We start from the raw sequence: 19217 nt of genomic DNA, 5'->3' as shown, positions 1-19217 counted from the left end.
AAGCTGTTATTTTATGACTTTGGTCATCTAATGGAATTTTATGATAGGCAGAATTAATATCCAAAACAGAAAAGTATTTGGTACTAGTGATGAAGTACTAGAAAAGTGATGAAGAGTTTTGCAATTTGGGAACAGGGTACACGAATCACACACAATTTTAGTATTAACCTTTCTATAATCAATTACTAAACATGAGGATCCATCTGGTTTATCAACAATGAAAGCAGGAAATGCATAATTAGATTTAGAAGATACAATGGTAGAATTAATAACATCTTGTTGATCAATTGATTGATTGATTGATTGATTGATTGATTATGAATCAACTGATAGACTCGAGGATACAATATATTACTATTCCTTCTCAGTACAGTATACTACCCACAAGTTTTCTTCCATGTTAGACCCTGCCTGTGTCCTTGCACGCAAAAACCTCTACATGAGCTTGCACAATACTTCTAAATGTTACCAGCTCTCCGAGTTCAAATAGTTACACTAATAGTCAGCAGATGACATAAGCTGTACTTCCAAACATTTAAAAGCTGGATGCTGGCATTACAACTATATTAAGCACATTTCTTTGTGAATTATCAGCTACGTTTGTTGACCGTGTGCAATTGCAGAATATTTTCCCTGCATTTTTTGCAAAATCGTTAAAGGAAAACTAATAAGTGATGAGATAGAGGCAATAGTCAATAAAAGTGGCAGCAAGAAGTGTCAAAATTGTAATTTAGTGACAGTAAATATCAGTCTCCCCAGATTTCTTCTGGCAGCGGTAATGAAAGAGAGAGCAGCACAAGTGACTGTACAGATAACAAACCCGGCTCTGCCTTGACAGGCATGAGTAATTTTGATCCTGACCCATCACCTAAGATTCAAATATATAATATTCAGCAGGGGCCTATATACCCATCACATTTTGAACAATATACTAATCCACTAAAGTATTTTTATCTTTTATTTGATGATGAAATTTTTGAGATAATTACAAATAAAACTTGTATTCAGGGAACACAAATAAGAAAGGAACACCGCCAACTAAAAGGGCACAAATTACATCATGGTCTCCCCCAAGTTTTTCAAACATGAAAGCATTTATTAGTGTGGGAATTTTTTTTTTCAAGTTGCTTTACGTCGCACGGACACAGATAGGTCTTATGGCGACGATGGGAGAGGAAAAGGCTAGAAGTGGGAAAGAGGCGGCCGTGGCCTTATATAAGGTACAGCCCCAGCATTTGCCTGGTGTGAAAATGGAAAACCACAGAGAACCATCTTCAGGGCTGCCTACGGTGGGGCTCGAACCCACTATCTCCTGAATACTCGATACTGGCCACACTTAAACGACTGCAGCTATCGAGCTCAGTAGTGTGGTGATTATTATTATTTATCTCTCTTGTATTTAGTCAGTGAACAGTGATTACAGTAATAAACTTACAATTACAATTTCATAAACTACATTATACTGGTAAAATTGTTCAGTTTTGCAACATAATAAAACTGCATTGCTGAAGCAGATCAGTGCTGAAATTCAGCAAAACCCGAAATATATGGTGTTTTTATACACGAATACATAGGATAGTCTTAGCAGTATTCACATCAAATTATGTTGTTCCGCAATTTACCCTTTGCCCTCGGCCATACTACATTGCTGCCGGCAAAGTGTAACGTATTTCAGACTGAATCAGATAGATGACATTTTTAAAAGGGGTGTGAACTTTCTTAGAAGTTGTAGTCATATAATGTGATGTATGTTTTGTAGTTACTGTAATTTGATGTATAGTTGTGTGTTTTTATGTCTTTATTTTCAGGTCATTGCTGCACTGTGATATGTAGTCATATATGTGTGTGTGTTTGCAGATTTGTTGTTACTGCATGGTACAAAACATTTAAATATTTGTTTTGGTTAATGGAATAGTGGTAAATTATATCTGAACAATAATTTCTTTCAAATTATTTTTATTAATTATTTTTATTTATAGATTATGCAATGCAATGAGGAGGAATCTTTTCTTTTTTATTTTGTAAAGGAAAATATGGGAAAATAATATAATGGGAAGACAAAATACTAGCTGTGAAATTTTTAATTACATGAGTTAATATAAATGTAACAGTAACTGTTTCAAGATTAGTAGACAAATGTTTTCAATATATACGATTCATCAGCCTCTTCCTCCTCCTCCTTTCCTCTTATCCAGCTCTTGCCGGGTCGGAGAATTTATGGCATTTCCTCCACCTTCAACTCTCCCTCTACCATTTCTCTTCCGTCATTTTGTCCCAAGATATATGGAATAGTGGTCAATTATATCTGAACATTAATTTCCTTCAAATTTATTTTTATTTATAGATTATGCATTGTAATGAGGAGGAATCTTTTCTTTTTTTACTTTGTAAAAGAAAATAAGGGAATGTCTGGTTTAAATGATTAAATGGCAATTTTGTCGAAAGTAAAATTTTCAATACTTGATATTGATTGAATTACGCATGCAGAGTAAAGAGATAAAATATACAAACTAAACAAGTTAGCACACAAAGTAAATGATAAATTGAAATCTTACTTAAATTTACTCAGACGTAATTTTCCGTTTCCCACAGAATTAGTGTTTTATAAATTCGTGAGTGCTCTCTGGAAGTGTAGTCAAGTGCAATTGGCCAACTGTAATCTGCCATCATATTTACATCCCAATGTCCCTAGTAGTGCCGGTTCTGCATCTTTTACCTTGCTCTACAGTTACAGCTCCTAAATTTGGAGGGAAATAGTCCAGATGTGACACTAAGAAATGAAGTTTTAAGCTCATAATACAACCAAACTGGTTAAACTTGTCCAACATGTTTTCTACAATTTCTTTGTACAGAGGGTCCTTGATGTTGCCAAGGAATGTTGTCACTACTTCTTTCAATGCAATCCATGCATTTTCAGTTTTAGTCATTGTTAACAGTGAAATATTTATCCATCATCAGTTTATCAATCTGTGGTCTATCAAATACGCCTTTGATTTTTGCATCTGATAATGTGGAAAACTTCGTGCATAAATATTTGAAGCAGGGACTATTTTTGTTAATGCCTTAACATACTGTTTCATCATTCCCAATTTGATAGATAGATAGATAGATAGATAAAGCCTTTATTTACTGTGGCGAAATTAGGGCTCTTGGCCCTTTCTTACACTTAACCACACACATATTGTTATTATTCCATAATCATACTAAACCAATATTTAATTGATTGTGCAATAATATATCATTTTCACACACAATCACTCGTTCCACTAATACAGGTACTGTACCTTGCTGGAAGCACTTAACGAGGAACTGCTGGTAGGAGGTTTTAAATATACTTTTTGATGCAGCATCCTTGATGTCTTTGGGAAGAGCATTCCACCATCCCGAAGCGGTGATAGTAAATGATCGATGGTATGTGGTTGTTCGGTGGATAGGTATTTCTAGGAGGGACACTGAGCGAGTATCATGAGGATGTAAAGAACCAAGGTGACGAAAATTGCTGGAGAGATAAGCAGGGATGTCTTCCGAAAGTACCCGGTATACAAGAGTATTTGCATGTAGTTTACACCTGTCATCCAGTCGTAACCAAGATAATTGTTTATAGTAGGGAGAAACTCGAGCGTCATACCGTAAATCCATAGCATATCTAAGACAAGCATTTTGAGTGCGTTGTAGTTTCAAGCTTAATTCTTTTGTTATATCCGTAAGAATTACATCACAGTAGTCAAAAATGGGAAATAATAATGACCGAACAAGTTGAATTTTCAGTGATCGAGGGAATATATTTCTGAAACGTTTTAAGGGGTGCAAGCCACAATAAACCTTTTTGCAGATATTCTTAACTTGCGCTGTCCAGTTTAGAGTTTCCGTTATAATAACACCAAGGTTAGAAACTGATTCACAATAAGGTATAACAGTATTATTTAAAGTTACGGGAGGAATGCAATTTTGTTTTAAAATGTGAAGATTCTTTGATGTACCGATGATAATGGCTTGCGTTTTATGGGGGTTTAATTTAAGGTTGTTTTTAATTGCATAGCTATTAATTTGTTCAAGGTCAGCGTTTACATTACATATTGCTTGTTGTATATTATTAGTTCTAGTGTGGTAATAAATTTTCAGATCATCAGCATAAAGATGGTACTTGCAGTGCTTAATTGATCTGGTGATATCATTTATATATAAAGTGAATAGGAGAGGGCCTAGGACTGACCCTTGTGGAACACCAATATTTTTTGTTCGCCACGTTGATTTATTATTATTTGCAACCACACACTGACGGCGGTTTGTGAGGTAAGAATAGAAAAATTCCAGCACTTTCTGGCTAAAGTTTAAGGACTGTAATTTAGAAAGAAGCAACCTAGGATCGACAGTATCAAATGCGCTACTGAAATCCAAAGGAGTAAGTATTGTCACTTGTTTGTTGTCCATTGCATATCTAATGTCATCTGTCACTTTCAGCAGAGCTGTCATGGTACTATGTTTTTTCTTAAAGCCTGATTGGTAAGAGTCGAGTAAAGCATATTTATGTGAGTACGTAAGGATTTGTTCATGTACCAGGCGTTCCAGCACTTTGGACAAGGGTGGTAGGATAGAAACTGGTCGGTAATCTGAAGGAATACTGGGTCCATCCTTTTTTGGGATTGGGATGACGAGGGCATCCTTCCACGCCGTAGGGAAAATTCCTTGGGTTAAACAGTAGTTAATAATGTGTGTTACGATCGGCAGAATGGCGCCAATGATGTATTTGTAGAAAGACAGAGGTATGCCATCATGTCCAGCAGCATTTGATCTGAGAGAATACATAACTCGTTTTACGTCATTTATACCAACCTCTTTAAACACAAATGTATCTTGAATTGGCATAAAATGAATATTATTATTATTATTATTATTACTGTTATAAAAAGTATTACTATTACTTGTACAGTTACGAAAATTATTATTATTATTATTATTATTATTATTATTATTATTATTATTTGCTCTTACAGTGGATTCGGCCGACGTGAAGTGTAAATTTAAGTCCTCAAGGGATACATTCGCCGCCTGCCTTAGTAACTTTCAACCTATACCCATCGTTCGTAATTGTTTCCATATTTCTGTCGAGTTCTTGCATTTCGATACTTGACATATGTGTTTATATTTACTGTTTCTGATTAACTGTTTAACCCTGTTGCGGAGAACGCGGTAATTTTCAAAGTCATTAGCATTACCCGTTCGTTTAAACCTTCTGTACCATGAGTCACGCTTTGCCATTTCTGATTTAATCTCACTAGTCAACCACAGAGAAGGTGGTCGAGTCACCCGAATCTCTTTCTTGGGAGCAAATCTGTCATACAGTTCTAAACACCAGATCAGATAGTTTATTTATTTTTACGTCAATATCATCCATGTGTAAAATATCGTTCCACGGCAGATAATATGCTTCGTGTCGTATTCTTTCCTTGTCCAGATTTTTTATATCCCTGCGTGTTATATATTTAGTCTCATATTTTGGCATCTTTAATAAATAGCAGACATATATTAGATCATGGGTAGAAATACCTGGCACTGCAACCTGTCCGTGATTTAAAACTTTCTGAGTATTGTTAGTTATGATCAAGTCAATCAAAGTATGAGTCGTCCGGTTTACTGTATGTAGATGGTTAGTAGCATTTAGAGGTAGGATGTTCAGGTCTAAGCTAAAGAACATAATTTTGTAAATGCAATGAGTCGTTTGTCGCAGTCAGCAGATTTGTATTAAAATCTCCAAGTATAATTATATTTTCGTACAGTGGAATTAACTTGGCTAAGCAAATTTCAAGGTCCGATATATGTCTTACGCCTGGGGGTTTAAAAACTACTCCGATCAGTACTTTTTGATTGTTAGCCAAAACTTCTATAAACATAAACTCAGGTCGACTGGGAATTGTCTGGTCTGAAGTAGCCACTATTTTACTTTTGAGGTCATTACGACAGTATATAGCACACCCTCCCCCTATACATTTTCTTTGGTCTAGACGGTGTAAAGTCATGTTATTTAATTCAACCAGGCCTGAGTTTAGTGAGGGTTGTAACCAAGTCTCAGTTACACATATGCAGTGCAAGGTATTACTATCATGAAAGAGGGATTGTATTTCGTCAATGTGAGCCATTAACGATTGCGCGTTAATATGACAACACTGTAGGGCTCGCCGATATCTTGAAAGACTTTCCCTGAGAATGTTTCCCACTGACGCTGTTGAAGGGTAGGGTGAAGGGGGCGACTGGGGAGGGGGTGGGAGCGGGTCACTGACATCAAGGTCACTACAATCGGTAGAAATAGCACTTGTATTGTAACTAGCCATTATCTAGAAAAGACTTCTGCTTACTCACCTTGTTTTCACCGCAAGTACTTCCAGGGGCACAATCACATTCACTCACAAACATACACGCACATTTACTTAAAACTACAACATTATCCATTAATGCCATCTCAGTAATGAGTACGTATCAATGCTCACTCGTGTTTTACATTAAACTAACAAGTTGTACCATTGTAGTAATTAACACCTTTCGTCCATTGTCACATAGCACAACAATGCGACCGTCCTGGCTCCAGACACAATTTAAGCCAAAGTGATCTCGTGCACGATTTAAAATGTTTTTCCTGGTACCCGTGAGCGATTCCGTCAGGAGAAGGTGCGTGCCTTTTAGCCGACGTTTAGCTCTCCAAATGCGGTCACGATCCTGGTACCGCAGGAACTTAATAATCAGTGGGCGTTTACCCGTGGCAACCACATCAGCCGTTGTTCGCTTCGGAACACCTAGGCGATGGCAATGGTCAATGTCTGACATATTAAGCTCGATATCCAGTTTTTCTTTAATAGTTGATAATACTTTAGCGTACACGTTTTCACCTGGTGCTTCCAGGACGCCATGCAAAATTAGACAGTTTCGGCGGCTGTATTGTTTCGCTTCGTCCATCCGTTCTCTTTGCTCGTCCAGCTTTTCCTCTATTTTTAAAATATTGTTTTTTATGTCTTTCAGTTCACCAGACACTTTCTCTTGAAACGCATAGAACTCCTCCTCCAGCCGCTGTAGTTTCTCCTCCCGGTTGGCGCTGCTGGTCGCCTCCTTGAGTTGGGCGCGAAAATGCTGCATCACATCTTCAATTGCCGATACCTTTTGAACTACATCCCGTAGTGTCATGATTTTTGTCAGTATTGGACGGTGATTATTAAAACTATGGAGATTAGGTCGCGAATGGCACTTAGTTGCTGTTTATCTTGCAGATTTACGAGTTAGCCTTGACACACACTTTACACTATGACTGAGCTCTCCGCCATCTTGCCAGCAAGATGTGCAAGAATGGAAGTAAATTTTTTCATGGTCAACAAGACTTACATTCAAAACATTTTTGGATCCTGGTTGAAGTTGCTACCTTTCAGGCCAATGTACAGTATCCCAATGTTTATTCCATGCCCTGTTATCCAATTCGCATAGGAAACAGGGAGATTTTGTGTAGCCTTTTTATTGTCCCAGAAGAAATCCAATGATCTTCAAATCACTGCAAATTTGCTACTCATATTTGTGATATTTAATTCTTTCAAGCACCATCTTTAATGTCTATATGTTTCAGACAGCTTTGTACAGTGTACAGATGATATGGAAGCCAAAACATTGCTGTTAATAAAGGAGAACAGCTTTAAGACTTCTTTTGAAAGAGACAATAAAAGGTGCCAGATGCTAGGATCATATTCTTGCTCTCCCAATTGATGCAGAAGAATTCGAACATCCGTACAAAATACAAGGTGATCTTCTTGTGTATAATATTTTTGAAATTCTTTCTCACGGTTTATGAACCAAGAAAATGTAACACCGGATGACAACATATTCTTTTTGTGTAGTCTTTAGCCAAGTTTCTTTGGTTAACTCTAGATCCCTTGTCAAATCATTCAATTCAGATTGTGTAAATTTGTTTGTTGGTGTGTCATATTGATGTAGTCAAAAATCAATTTCTTCAGTGTCAAATTGCAAGGAACTGCTTTCAGTTTTATCACTCAAGTTACCAGGTGGAGCAGGTACTGCTAAGTCAGGTCTATGAAGAATAGGCCGAATAGCTGAAAAGAGTTTTTGATATTTAACTTTGTTTTTGTTTTTCTTATTGTAACTGACAATGACACTCATACAAAAATAACTGTTGTCATAACGATTGTTCCGCTCTCGCCATTGCGTTTCACTTGCCCTCATACCAGCAACTAACTCCCTTGATACAGGTATTGTATGCAATTTGAGGTGCAAAAGATTTGTCTTGATCTTCAACTTTCAATTGGAAGTAAGAAAAATAAAGTTTCTTCACAAATTAGTCTATTTGACGCACCTTGGAATCATATACATAAATTCCTCAAACGCAGCAAAACTTTTGAGGGCTTTGTTTACACTGCCTTCTGTGAATCCCTGATACACTAGCCATGATTGCCTTAAAATACTAATATAAAAGTGTCATTAATAACAATCGATTGAAACACAGTTTTTATATTCACATTAACGCACACACACATAGATATAAAAGAATGTAAAAGATGCACTAAATGCGTACTTGTTGGAGTACGTCTCAAGCACAACTGACTAATCGTATATCAACCTAGTTTATTTTGAAAAGGAATATAATGGCATATGGCCTCCAGAGAGGCCTGGTGCAGGTTTTTTTCCTCGTAGACGGCCTATTAGGCGACCTGCATGTCTGTAAAGATGAGGGCCCTACCTAAGATTTCTAATGCTGAATATGCCACACACTCTCAGCCCCTGAGCCATTGGAATTAACCAATTAAGGTTAAAATCCCCATCCAGGCTGAGAAATGAAACCTGAACCCTCTGGACCAAAGGCCAGCACGCTAACCATTCAGTCAGCCCTCGCTTACGTCTTGATCTACCATATTCACACATGGTAATAATCACGTGCTTCCCTCCCTTGATCATCATCATCATCATCATCATCGTAAGGCATTTACAAGCATAATATGCAAAAATATACAATGAACATATAAATTAAAATAGAGAAATAATTAAACTAGAATGTCCAGATTCGATAACCAGTCCACTGCACTTGGTGTCAATTCATGCAGAGCCCGTAAACCGTGCTTAAATGCTGACAGTGGACAGCTCTCAACAACACGAAGCAATGTCTGCTTCTCATCACCACTCACATGCAGCATTTTCACAATATCCCCACTTTTTCATCATATATCGGCACCTGGCGTGGCCTGTTCTGAAACAGTTGAGCCCGACTTAGCACACTGGGGCGAAACACTGGCAACCATGAATGAGTTAGCTGGAAAATTTATAATGTCCAATAACGGACCATTTATATTGGTATTATAAATTTACTCATTCGGGACAAATATTTCAGGCTCCCTATGGGAATCAACATCTATATCATTGACCACTCATGTCGAGGAAGATCTAAACCTGGCACTTTCTTAACTGGGTCTTTAATCAGAAAGGCATTGGTGGGTGGACACTGTTCCCATTGCTGTCTCCATTCTGCTGTTACACTGAACTTTTCATGGGAGTGTAGATAAGTCCAGAGTGGATTCTGGGATTTTAACCTCATCACAGGTGGATCTCGTATATTGAACAAAAGTGAGCTCCTGTGTGCTAAGGTCTTCTTGAGCAACTGTACTTTCGCTGCTTTTCTCCTCAGATCTGGAGGAGCAATGTTTGCTAAAACAGGTAGCCAGTGAGTAGGAGTGGACCTCACTGTACCAGTAACAACTCTCATGGTTTCATTGAGCTGTACGTTAATCTTGCTTGAATGTACGCTGTTTTCCCCACACAGGAGCGCACTACTTACCAGCCGAGTATGCTAGAGAAAGTGAAGCAGTGCAAAGAGTGTTTGCATCTGCACCCCAGTTGCTACCCGCTAGTTTATGCAGCAGATTTACTCCTATACTCAGCTTCTTTGACAGATTCGGGCAATGCTGCTTGAACGACAAGGATCGATCCAGTGTGACACCCAGATATTTTGGAAAGAAGTTGTCGGAGACTTCTGTTCTGTTAAAAACCACATGTAGCTACTGATTAGTTTCCATGTTATGCAAGTGGAATGCTGTTACTTCTATTTTACTAGTATTTGGCTGGAGTCTCCATTTGTGGAAATAGTCACAAATGATAGCTAGGTCCTCTGTAAGTACATCCTCAAAGTGTGCCAAATCCATACTCTGAGTAATTAAAGCTAGATCGTCTGCAAACTGTATCTTCTTTGAAGTTGTTCTTGATGAATAATATAGGCCTACTACTCCAAAGTGAGATGCGTGAAAATATCTCTCATAGTTACACCTCACAAATGCAGATACTACAAAACAGAACTGTGTCAAAACTGGACATGATATGAAAAAAGAATTTTTCGGGCTCAGGGCATCGATTTCTGCAAGAAAAACAGGTTTTCTATTTTACAGCAAAATCATGTTAACTAGTGTAAGCCTAATTAATCACTGATATTGTTATTTCAGTATGGTTCAAAAATATTAATTTATCCAAACTGTTAAATTAAGCATATAATTTTCTTTAAAATCATATTCAGTTATCAACTTTCCAAGTACTTCTCAGGTCAAATCTGTGTACCCATACCCGATTTTCTTGAAATCTACACCCTAACATTAAGAAGACCTCTGAAGAAAAAATAAGAAAGCTCAAGATGAGAAGCGAAGAAAGAGGTAAACATTTCATGCTTATGGAGTTTCAGCCGAGGTAACCAGTATACGATTAGAAGAGAATTAATTTCAGTCCACGTAAATGGGTACAGTATCATACACTGGAATCGTACTCTAATTGGGGTCTTACCAGTGACTTTTATGCCCTCTATGTTACAATTCCTAGATAGTAGTGATGTGCTTGAGCTGACTGAGGGACTTCCTGATTCCAGAAGACTCCAGGGGCTTCTACTCTTGCAAATTATCTGGAAGGGTCAGCCTCCCTACATAAGGCAGGCGGGACGAACTTCAATGGTTCAGTTTGGGTTGAGTTATACTAGCGATAGAGATGGTTCACTTCTGAGTACAGCTGTGGTGTACTGGATCAGTCCGTGACAGTGTCGACCGAGTGCTGTTAGTGCTGTGTGTGAACTGATGTTCCATGCGAAACAGTGCAGCTGCGGTAGTTGTACAGTGAATTTAACCCTGAACTGAACTAGGGTCCAAATGACAGTCGCAGAAGTGTGTGTAGTGTAAATGTTTTAGCTTGTAAGTGGCAGAGTAAATAACTAATGTGACTGAACAGTGAAAACAGAAAAAGACCATCAACTAGCGTAATTGTGTGCCACAGTAGACGTATAAGCAATCGTTAGTTAGTTAATAAATCGTAAAGTAAACGCTCCAGTTGTGTGTTAATTGACTACCCACTTACACTTACAACAGGTGTCAGAATTATGATCGACTGGGAACATGTTTCATAGTTTATAGGTTTTTCTAGCGAGCAGGGCAATGGATGGTGAAAATATCCAGGCTCTTCCCAATAAGCTCTGCAAACTTAACAGGGAAATTAAAGGTGAACTGAAATCTCGCCAAGATGAAATTAAGGAAATATAAACGAACTTATGAGTGAACTCAAATCTAACCAGGATCAACTAAAATCATAATTAAGTGAACTAAAATAAAGTCAGGATCAAATTATGAACTAAAATTAGAATTAAGTGAAGTGAAAGACGAACAGTTAAAGTTAGAACAAGAACTCTTTCAGAACAGAGTAAAAGAGTGACATTATTCAGCATGTTAATGAACTAGTTGAAAATGGTTTATAGAAATAGTGCAGGTTGTGGAGTCAGTAGTTCAAGATCTGAGGTAGGAAATAAGTGCCCTGCACACAAGAATGATGGCTGTAAAGTCTCGTACCAAGTCCACCAGCAGCAATGGCAGCATTGCTAAGGTGAAACTCCCACACTATGGCAGGACCACTTCCTGGAGAATGTTCTGGATCCTGCTTGAGAATATCTGCGTGCATAATGGTTTGACATCAAAGGAGAAAAGTGTATACACAAAAACCTAGTTTATCCGGCCCTCATTAATCCGCATCTCTGGTTTATCCAGATCAAAAATAATAAATTATTTTTACTTGTACAGTATTTCTTTTACGGCGTTGACTCCTCTTGAATGTCTTTTCCGCCAAGGATAGTTAAGGGAAGGAATTGGTAATAATTCAGTCAGGGTCTATCAAAGGTACCGTCCCACCATTCACCTGGAATTGAGAATGGGAAACCGTGGGAAAACATTTCCAGGATGGCCGAGGTGGGATTCTAAACCATGCACTTCTGAATGCAATGCACAACTAACGTGCCTCAGCATGCAGAGATACGTCGCTCTGTAAACACTGTTTAGTCACTTCATCGATCACTTTTTTTAATGACGGTCCTGTTGACATGGAGTCTATGACACTCATCCGCTACTGCAAACGCTGTCATTTCTGGTTCACATCATTGCTCAGTAATGACCCCACTGTGTGATTGCTTAAGACAATGAAAGAGGAAGGGAATGAGGCATCATATTCAGTAGTCTGAGAGAGACCACATCAGTAGCTGAAGGTTAACACCACGTTGTACCGTTACAGTATTTTCCTGTGCAGTATTCTATTGTTTGAGTGAGCATGACAATGGCTTCGAAAGGGAAGAAAGTGGTTGTTTCTATGAACAAACAGTTAGAAGCATTACACATGCTGGACAAAGGAGAACTTTTGAAAAATATTGCTGTTGACTATGGTGTAGGGACTTCAGCTGTGTTCTGACTGGAAGAAAAACCAAAAAGAAATTGAGGACTTCTGCTTTAAAACGATGAAGAGAGATAGTTTAGAAAATCATGCCACAGTAAAGAAAGCTAGAAATGAATCCCTACATGATGCATTATTCATGTGGTTTAGTGAAAAAAGAGAGTATGGTGTTCCAATTTGAGGACCGATTTTACAAGAAAAGGTGCTTAGTTTAAACAGCAAGCTAGGAAATGGAGATCCTGACTTCAGAGTTAGTCAGGGTTGGTTGGAAAAGAGGAAAGCTCGTCATGGCATACGGCAGCTTTCAGTGTCTGGTGAATGTTTTTTTAGGGGATAAAGTTGCTGCTCCGAGGCTCGTTTTGTAGTTGAAAGCAATCGATATAACCCTTCAGTTGACTTGCTAAGCCTAACACTGCTGGGGATTTTCTGTCAGGGGTATTCTCCCTTAGCCTTTGGCAGTCCCCTACCTCACTGCAAGGCAGCAGCTGATGAATTTATGTGTCATTTCCTACACAAGGGTCTCATCAAACCTTCTAGGGGAAAACTCCTCCACCCATAGCTGTTGATCTTCCCCTAGTTTGTCGGGTTTGGTGTCGGCCACCCAACCCTCAGCCAAACAGTCGCAGGTAGTACCGTCTACTGTCGGATACGGTATCAGGATCACTCCTGACCTGACTGTAGTGTTTTTGGATCTCGAAAAAGCATTTGATAGTGTTCCAAGGAAGACTATATGGGAATGTTTAAGAAAGAAGAATGTACCCAAAGGGCTTATCCAGAAAGTTAAAATGCTTTACGAAGACTGCTGCAGTTGCGTACAGATAGGAAACGGTAATTCTGATTGGTTCCAAACCACTAAAGGAGTGCAACAAGGCAGTACCCTTTCACCCCTACTTTTTATCACACTGTCATGGATGAAGTCATGAAAGAAATTAAGCAGAAGAACAATATGGACATCAATGCATTTGCATTTGCAGATGATGTAGTAATTTGGGGAAATACAGAGAAGGAAGTCCAAGAGAGGCTGAACACCTGGAATGAACATTTGAAAGCACATGGATTAACAATAAATAAATCGAAAACTGTTACTATGTCTGTCAACAGGCAGAAGAAGAAAGGAAAAATAATGCTGGAAGGTACACAACTGGAAACAGTAGATCAATATAAATATCTTGGGTGCATCATTTCAAGTGATAACAGAATACAGCATGAGATTAACAACCGCATTCAAAAATCAGCTCAGTTTTAGCATCAAGTTCGGAACCTCCTCTGGAACGAACAAGTTCCCTTAAGATCAAAGCAGATTCTATTCCAATCATACTTCACCCCCATAATAACATATGGCCTAGAAACCTGCACAACAACCCAACAAGTGGACAGCAAACTACAAGCCGCAGAAATGAAGTTCCTACGAACTATGGTACAGAAGACAAAAAGGGACAGGGTAAGGAATGAAAGAATAAGGGAGCAAGCTGGTGTGTACCCATCCCTGAATGAAAAAGTGACAAGGGCCCGTTTGAAATGGTTTGGCCATGTCAAACGAATGGACGATGGAAGGACAGCAAAACAATGGCTACACACAGTCGTGGCCGGAAAACGACCGGTAGGAAGACCTAGGAAGAGGTGGCTGGACCAAGTGAAAGAGGACACAGGAACAAGAGGAATCAGCTGGGATGTCGTCTTGAGAGAAGAGTGGTACATGGACAGACAGAAGTGGAGAGTGCTCGTAAACCACACCCGGGCAACTGGAGTGGAAAACTGATGATGATGATGATGATGATGAAAGTTGCTGCTGACAGTTTGATTTTATTTCAGGACATTATTTGCTCCAATAACTTAACACCAGATCAGGTATATAACGCCGATGAAACTGGACTGTTATATCGCATGCTACCAAATAAGACACTAACGTCTAAATTAGATGAATTGGCAAGGGGTTATAAAAGAAGTAAAGATCGCATTACAATTATGGCATGTACAAATGCATCTGGAGGACATAAATTTCCTCTCCTGTTAATAGGGAAATTAAAAAATCCCCATGCTCTTAAAAATGTGAATCGTTCTGCCTTGCTGATTTCTTACACATCCCAGTGGACAGTGGAACTTTCAAAAACTGGTTCCAAGAACACTTTGTGTCAAACGTAAAAAGGTTTTTAATGAAACAAGGTTTGCCACTGAAGGCCATTTTGTTCATTGACAATGTGCCGTCACACCCGAGAGTAGAAGAGTTGGTCAGTGGTGACATTCGAGTGAAATTTCTGCCACCTAACGTAACAGCTCTGTTGCAATCATTGGACCAGGGTGTATTGGAAAACATCAAGCGGTTACACAGTAGGCAGCTGCTCAGCAAACTGATTGAAGAAGAAAGGGAATATGGTGTAATTTCAGTATTGAAATCAAATATGAAAGACATTATTTATATGATCGCATCTGCATGGGATCAAGTTAGTGAAATGAGAATGAAAAAGTCTTGGAAACATCTATGGCCTTCTAACTGTGCATCTACCACCGAGGTTTGTGAAGTTGTGGACTTTCTGAGTTCCTTGACACATTTGCACGCATTCCCATATGCTCGGATGTAGATGAGAACAGCGTAAATGTCAGGTTAAAAAATTACTGTAATTCTGGCTACAGCATAATGACAGATGAAGAAATTATTGCCTCTTGGCAGGTAATGATGAGAGTGATGGTGAATTTGAAAATGAAACCGGCGCTCCATCAGAAGAAACAATGACTCATGGAGAGCCAACAATGCAGCTGGACAAACTGATGGCCTATTTAGAATCCCAGACTCAAATCACACCAGCATAACTGATGTTAGTAAAACGTCTTCGTGATCGTGCTGCGCGCAAACGCTATACAAATGTAAAACAGAAAAACTCACATTATTTTAGTGCATAAAACAGCTCTTATATTTTTTTTGTACAATTGAAAAAATGTATTACTGTACAACTTATGTCAATAGATTGTATAACATGTACTGTTTTATTTTTTTAGTTAATTCCGCATTATCCAGATTTTCGATCATCGGGATCAGTACCGGTCCCACATAATTCGGATAGACTAGGTTCTTGTGGACAACTAGAATTTCATGTTTCTCATTCTTAACTTTTTCATAGCAAACAAATTCTTCTTTCACCTGTATGAAAATTCCCCATTCTATTAAATCTATCCTGTCTCTACAATATACACTCAAGTTCCAAGAGAAAATTTTGACATATCACTTCTTCTTCTTCTTGCAATATATAGTAAAGTCGTTTAAGTAAACCACAACCATTCAAATAATATGAAGTATTTCCTGTTGGCTTGCTCCGGAAATGGCTAGCATGACTCTCTAAGATGAACCTTACCCTTCATAGGAAGAGTTGACGATCGGTATTGTTCTATGTGCTCGGCATGTGCCATTGGAGGTTGCGATCCAGGATAGTCTTATTTACGCCTCGCGGTATCTCACAGCACATTGATAAAATGCGGCGATCCGACATCACTATAATGACATAATCATGACCATATTGCTGATAACGTATCTTGCTTTAGGTCTACAATATATATATAATACCAGTACAGGAGCATGGCACCCAGAAGTCCTTAACACAGACAAGAGCAAAATAAGTAGTTTGGTTTGGTGCAGAGAACTAGAGCTGCTTTTGGGAGTGTCAAGGAAGGAGGGGCTGGGAAGGTAGGTAAATGAACTAAAGGTGGGGAAGGTGGAGCCTTCATTTGTTGGGAGCAGGACCATGTGTTTTGAGCATACGTTTATTAAGAAATGGGGTGAAGATCTTGTATAAAAAATCTAACTTAATTTTACATTAATTTCATTTAAATTGTTTTCTGGATTGATGTATTGACCTATATGGATGTGTACGTTTTCTAATATGTTAAGCAAGCGGCCTCTTTGTGCAGAACAAAGGATGTTTTAAATCTTGATTCATCGACACATAGTTATGGTTGAAATCTTTCATGTGCGTGCTCATAGCTGAAAAATAGTTGTACTTGATGGCATTTGGATGATCCTAACATCTTATCGTAAAATTCCTATCAGTTTGTCAATATAGGAAGCTTTACAAGATTGACAATTAATTCTCTTTAGTTCTGAGTTAAGATATTTTTAGCATTGTTATTATTATTGTACCGCAGGTACACCAACTCCGTACATTCAAACTAAGTGCCTTTCAGAAGGCCATCTGTAATACGAACAGTGAACCTTCCAGTGGAAGAAGTTTGAACGTTTATCGTTAGATGTCTCTACCGTCGATTTGTGTGCCCCCTCTGGTGAGAGGATGGTCAATTAAATTTCAAGAGAAATTTTGTATTCAACTGTTTTCAAAACTGAATTGTTTGTACATTGTTTTTGGTGTTCTAAGGTTACTAGCAGTTCTATCTCTTCCCGCCTGCTTAAAATTTTAGCCAATCAGGAATTTTTGATATTGAACCAACCAATAGAAACTGGGAGTGTGGACAGGGCTTTGGCCCAGAGAATTCTGGAAACTTCGCCTCTGCTATAAAAGCTGGGACCTTTTGGGCCATGTTGTCTTTCGATCGCTCCAGTCAGGAGGTTTAGAATGTTATCATAGTGGAGGCAGAGGGCTTGCATCGTTCATCTCCGGAAGGCCCACCAGCTCAAGGTAATGGCAGACATTTTTTAATCATGTAATAGTCTCGGAAAGTTAACTCGAGGGAAAGGTTTCAAAATCCTTTTTTACTGTAATCTTTCAATGTAAATTTACAATCAGGTCTAATACCTTAGTCTAACTTAGGGAATAAAGAGTGTGAACCCTCTTGTATTCCCTTTCAACTTGGTATTGAGGACACTATGATTTCTTGAACTTTAAAATTTTCCTTTTGTAATTTAAAACTTTCTCTCCATCTTGCGCCCTGCAATACGTACCCATGGCCAGTAGGCAGTAATGTTCGGTCTTTGAATGTTAAAAGCTTAGCGTGAAATCGTGAAAACTCGTATATATACCCCGTTATGGCAATCCACATCACATACGAGTGTTAAGCTATTAGCCCCAGTTAAGAATTGCTGGTAAATCTAAAACACTGAACGTAAGTTGAACATTGAAGCTTGAAATTTTCTTCACCAAACGTAAATGAAAAATAATTCATGCAGTAAAGGGTTAATGCAGCAGTGGTGCTCTTGTAAAAATTTGTAACTTGGGAGCTTCAAGCTCATTTTGTTAAATCTTTGTCTGCTTTTCTAGGATTGTTTCTTAAGTTCATGAGCTAACCTTTATCCATACAATTGTTATTGTTTACCAAAGTTTAAAATCTGAAAAGAAACAAAAAAAATTCAATGAAAGAAATAAAATTTCAAATTTTAGAGTTTTAAATTAAACTTCATTTTTCTCTACCCACTCATTCATGATTGCACCTTCTTACACCCCTGCATTCTACGAAATCCCCAGAACAATTATTATTCTTATTATTAGTACAGTGGAACCTTGGACTGCGAGTATAATTCATTCCGGCAACATGCTTGTAATCCAAAGCGCTCGTATATCAAAGCAAGTTTTCCCATAAGAAAAAATTGAAACGCGGATCATTCGTCCACAAACATATTTATTCGCATACCATTTCTAAAACAAAATATAACGTAAAACAAATTAAAGTGCACTTTTCCTTACAATAGAATCATTGCTGGTGTGAGGGAGACGAGAGATGACATGAGAAGAGTTAATGTGTAGCAAGAATTTCACTAACGGAATCACTGTTAACTGTTGGCTCACTGGAATTGTTTTCTTTTCGTGCATCTTTAACGAGGAACCTGTCCAATGACTGTTGCTTTTGCTTCTTTTTGAGGATTTCACAAAAATGTGACATTGCATTGTCATTGAACCGATTCATTGCTTGCACTGCTACAGCCTTATTTGGGTGGTGTTTTTCTACAAAATTTAGCACCATTTCCCACATTTTGCACTTCTCCAGAATCTCAGTTGAAGTGAGAGTTTCCGCTGACTTTTCCTCCTCCTCTGCCCCGGATGAGATCTCCTCCATAACCTCCTCCTGTTGTTCGTGATGCAGGCCCATCAGTTCGTTGGTGGTCAGTTCCTGGCTATGTTCTTCCACCAGCTCTTGAATGTCTAAGTCATTCACCTTCCGCCCCGTAGTCTTCCCTAAGGACACAATTTCATTGACAATCTGCAGCTCATTGTCACCAACAATCCCCTCAAAGTCACGTCCAAGAACAAAGTCAGGCCACAGCTTTCCCCAAGCGGAAGTGAGAGTTCTCTTGGTGACTCCATCCCAGGCTTTATCGATGATCTTCAGGCAGTTCATGATGGGGAAATGATTTCTCCCAAACTCTCAGAGGGTAAGGTTCGTTCCTTCGGTCAATTCGAAGCATCGCTGATATGGTGCTTTGGTATATATCTTCTTGTAGTTCGAAATGACTTGCTGATCCATAGGCTGGAGTAGTGGTGTAGTGTTGGGAGGAAGGAACTTAACCTGGAACTTGAATTCCTCCAGTAAGTCATCTTCAAGGACTCAAGGCCTGGAGG

At 38.6% G+C, this 19217-nt stretch overlaps 1 protein-coding gene across 1 annotated transcript in view; it reads right to left on the bottom strand.

Moving 5' to 3' along the window:
- The window catches only part of Mlh1 (DNA mismatch repair ATPase Mlh1), a 205953-nt gene that overhangs the window by 177044 nt on the left and 9692 nt on the right, over positions 1-19217 (bottom strand). The gene's annotated exons all lie outside the window — the stretch shown is intronic.

Source organism: Anabrus simplex, chromosome 1 (assembly GCF_040414725.1).
Source record: "Anabrus simplex isolate iqAnaSimp1 chromosome 1, ASM4041472v1, whole genome shotgun sequence".
NCBI lineage: Eukaryota > Metazoa > Arthropoda > Insecta > Orthoptera > Tettigoniidae > Anabrus > Anabrus simplex.
This window is presented reverse-complemented; position numbering and strand designations above follow the sequence as displayed.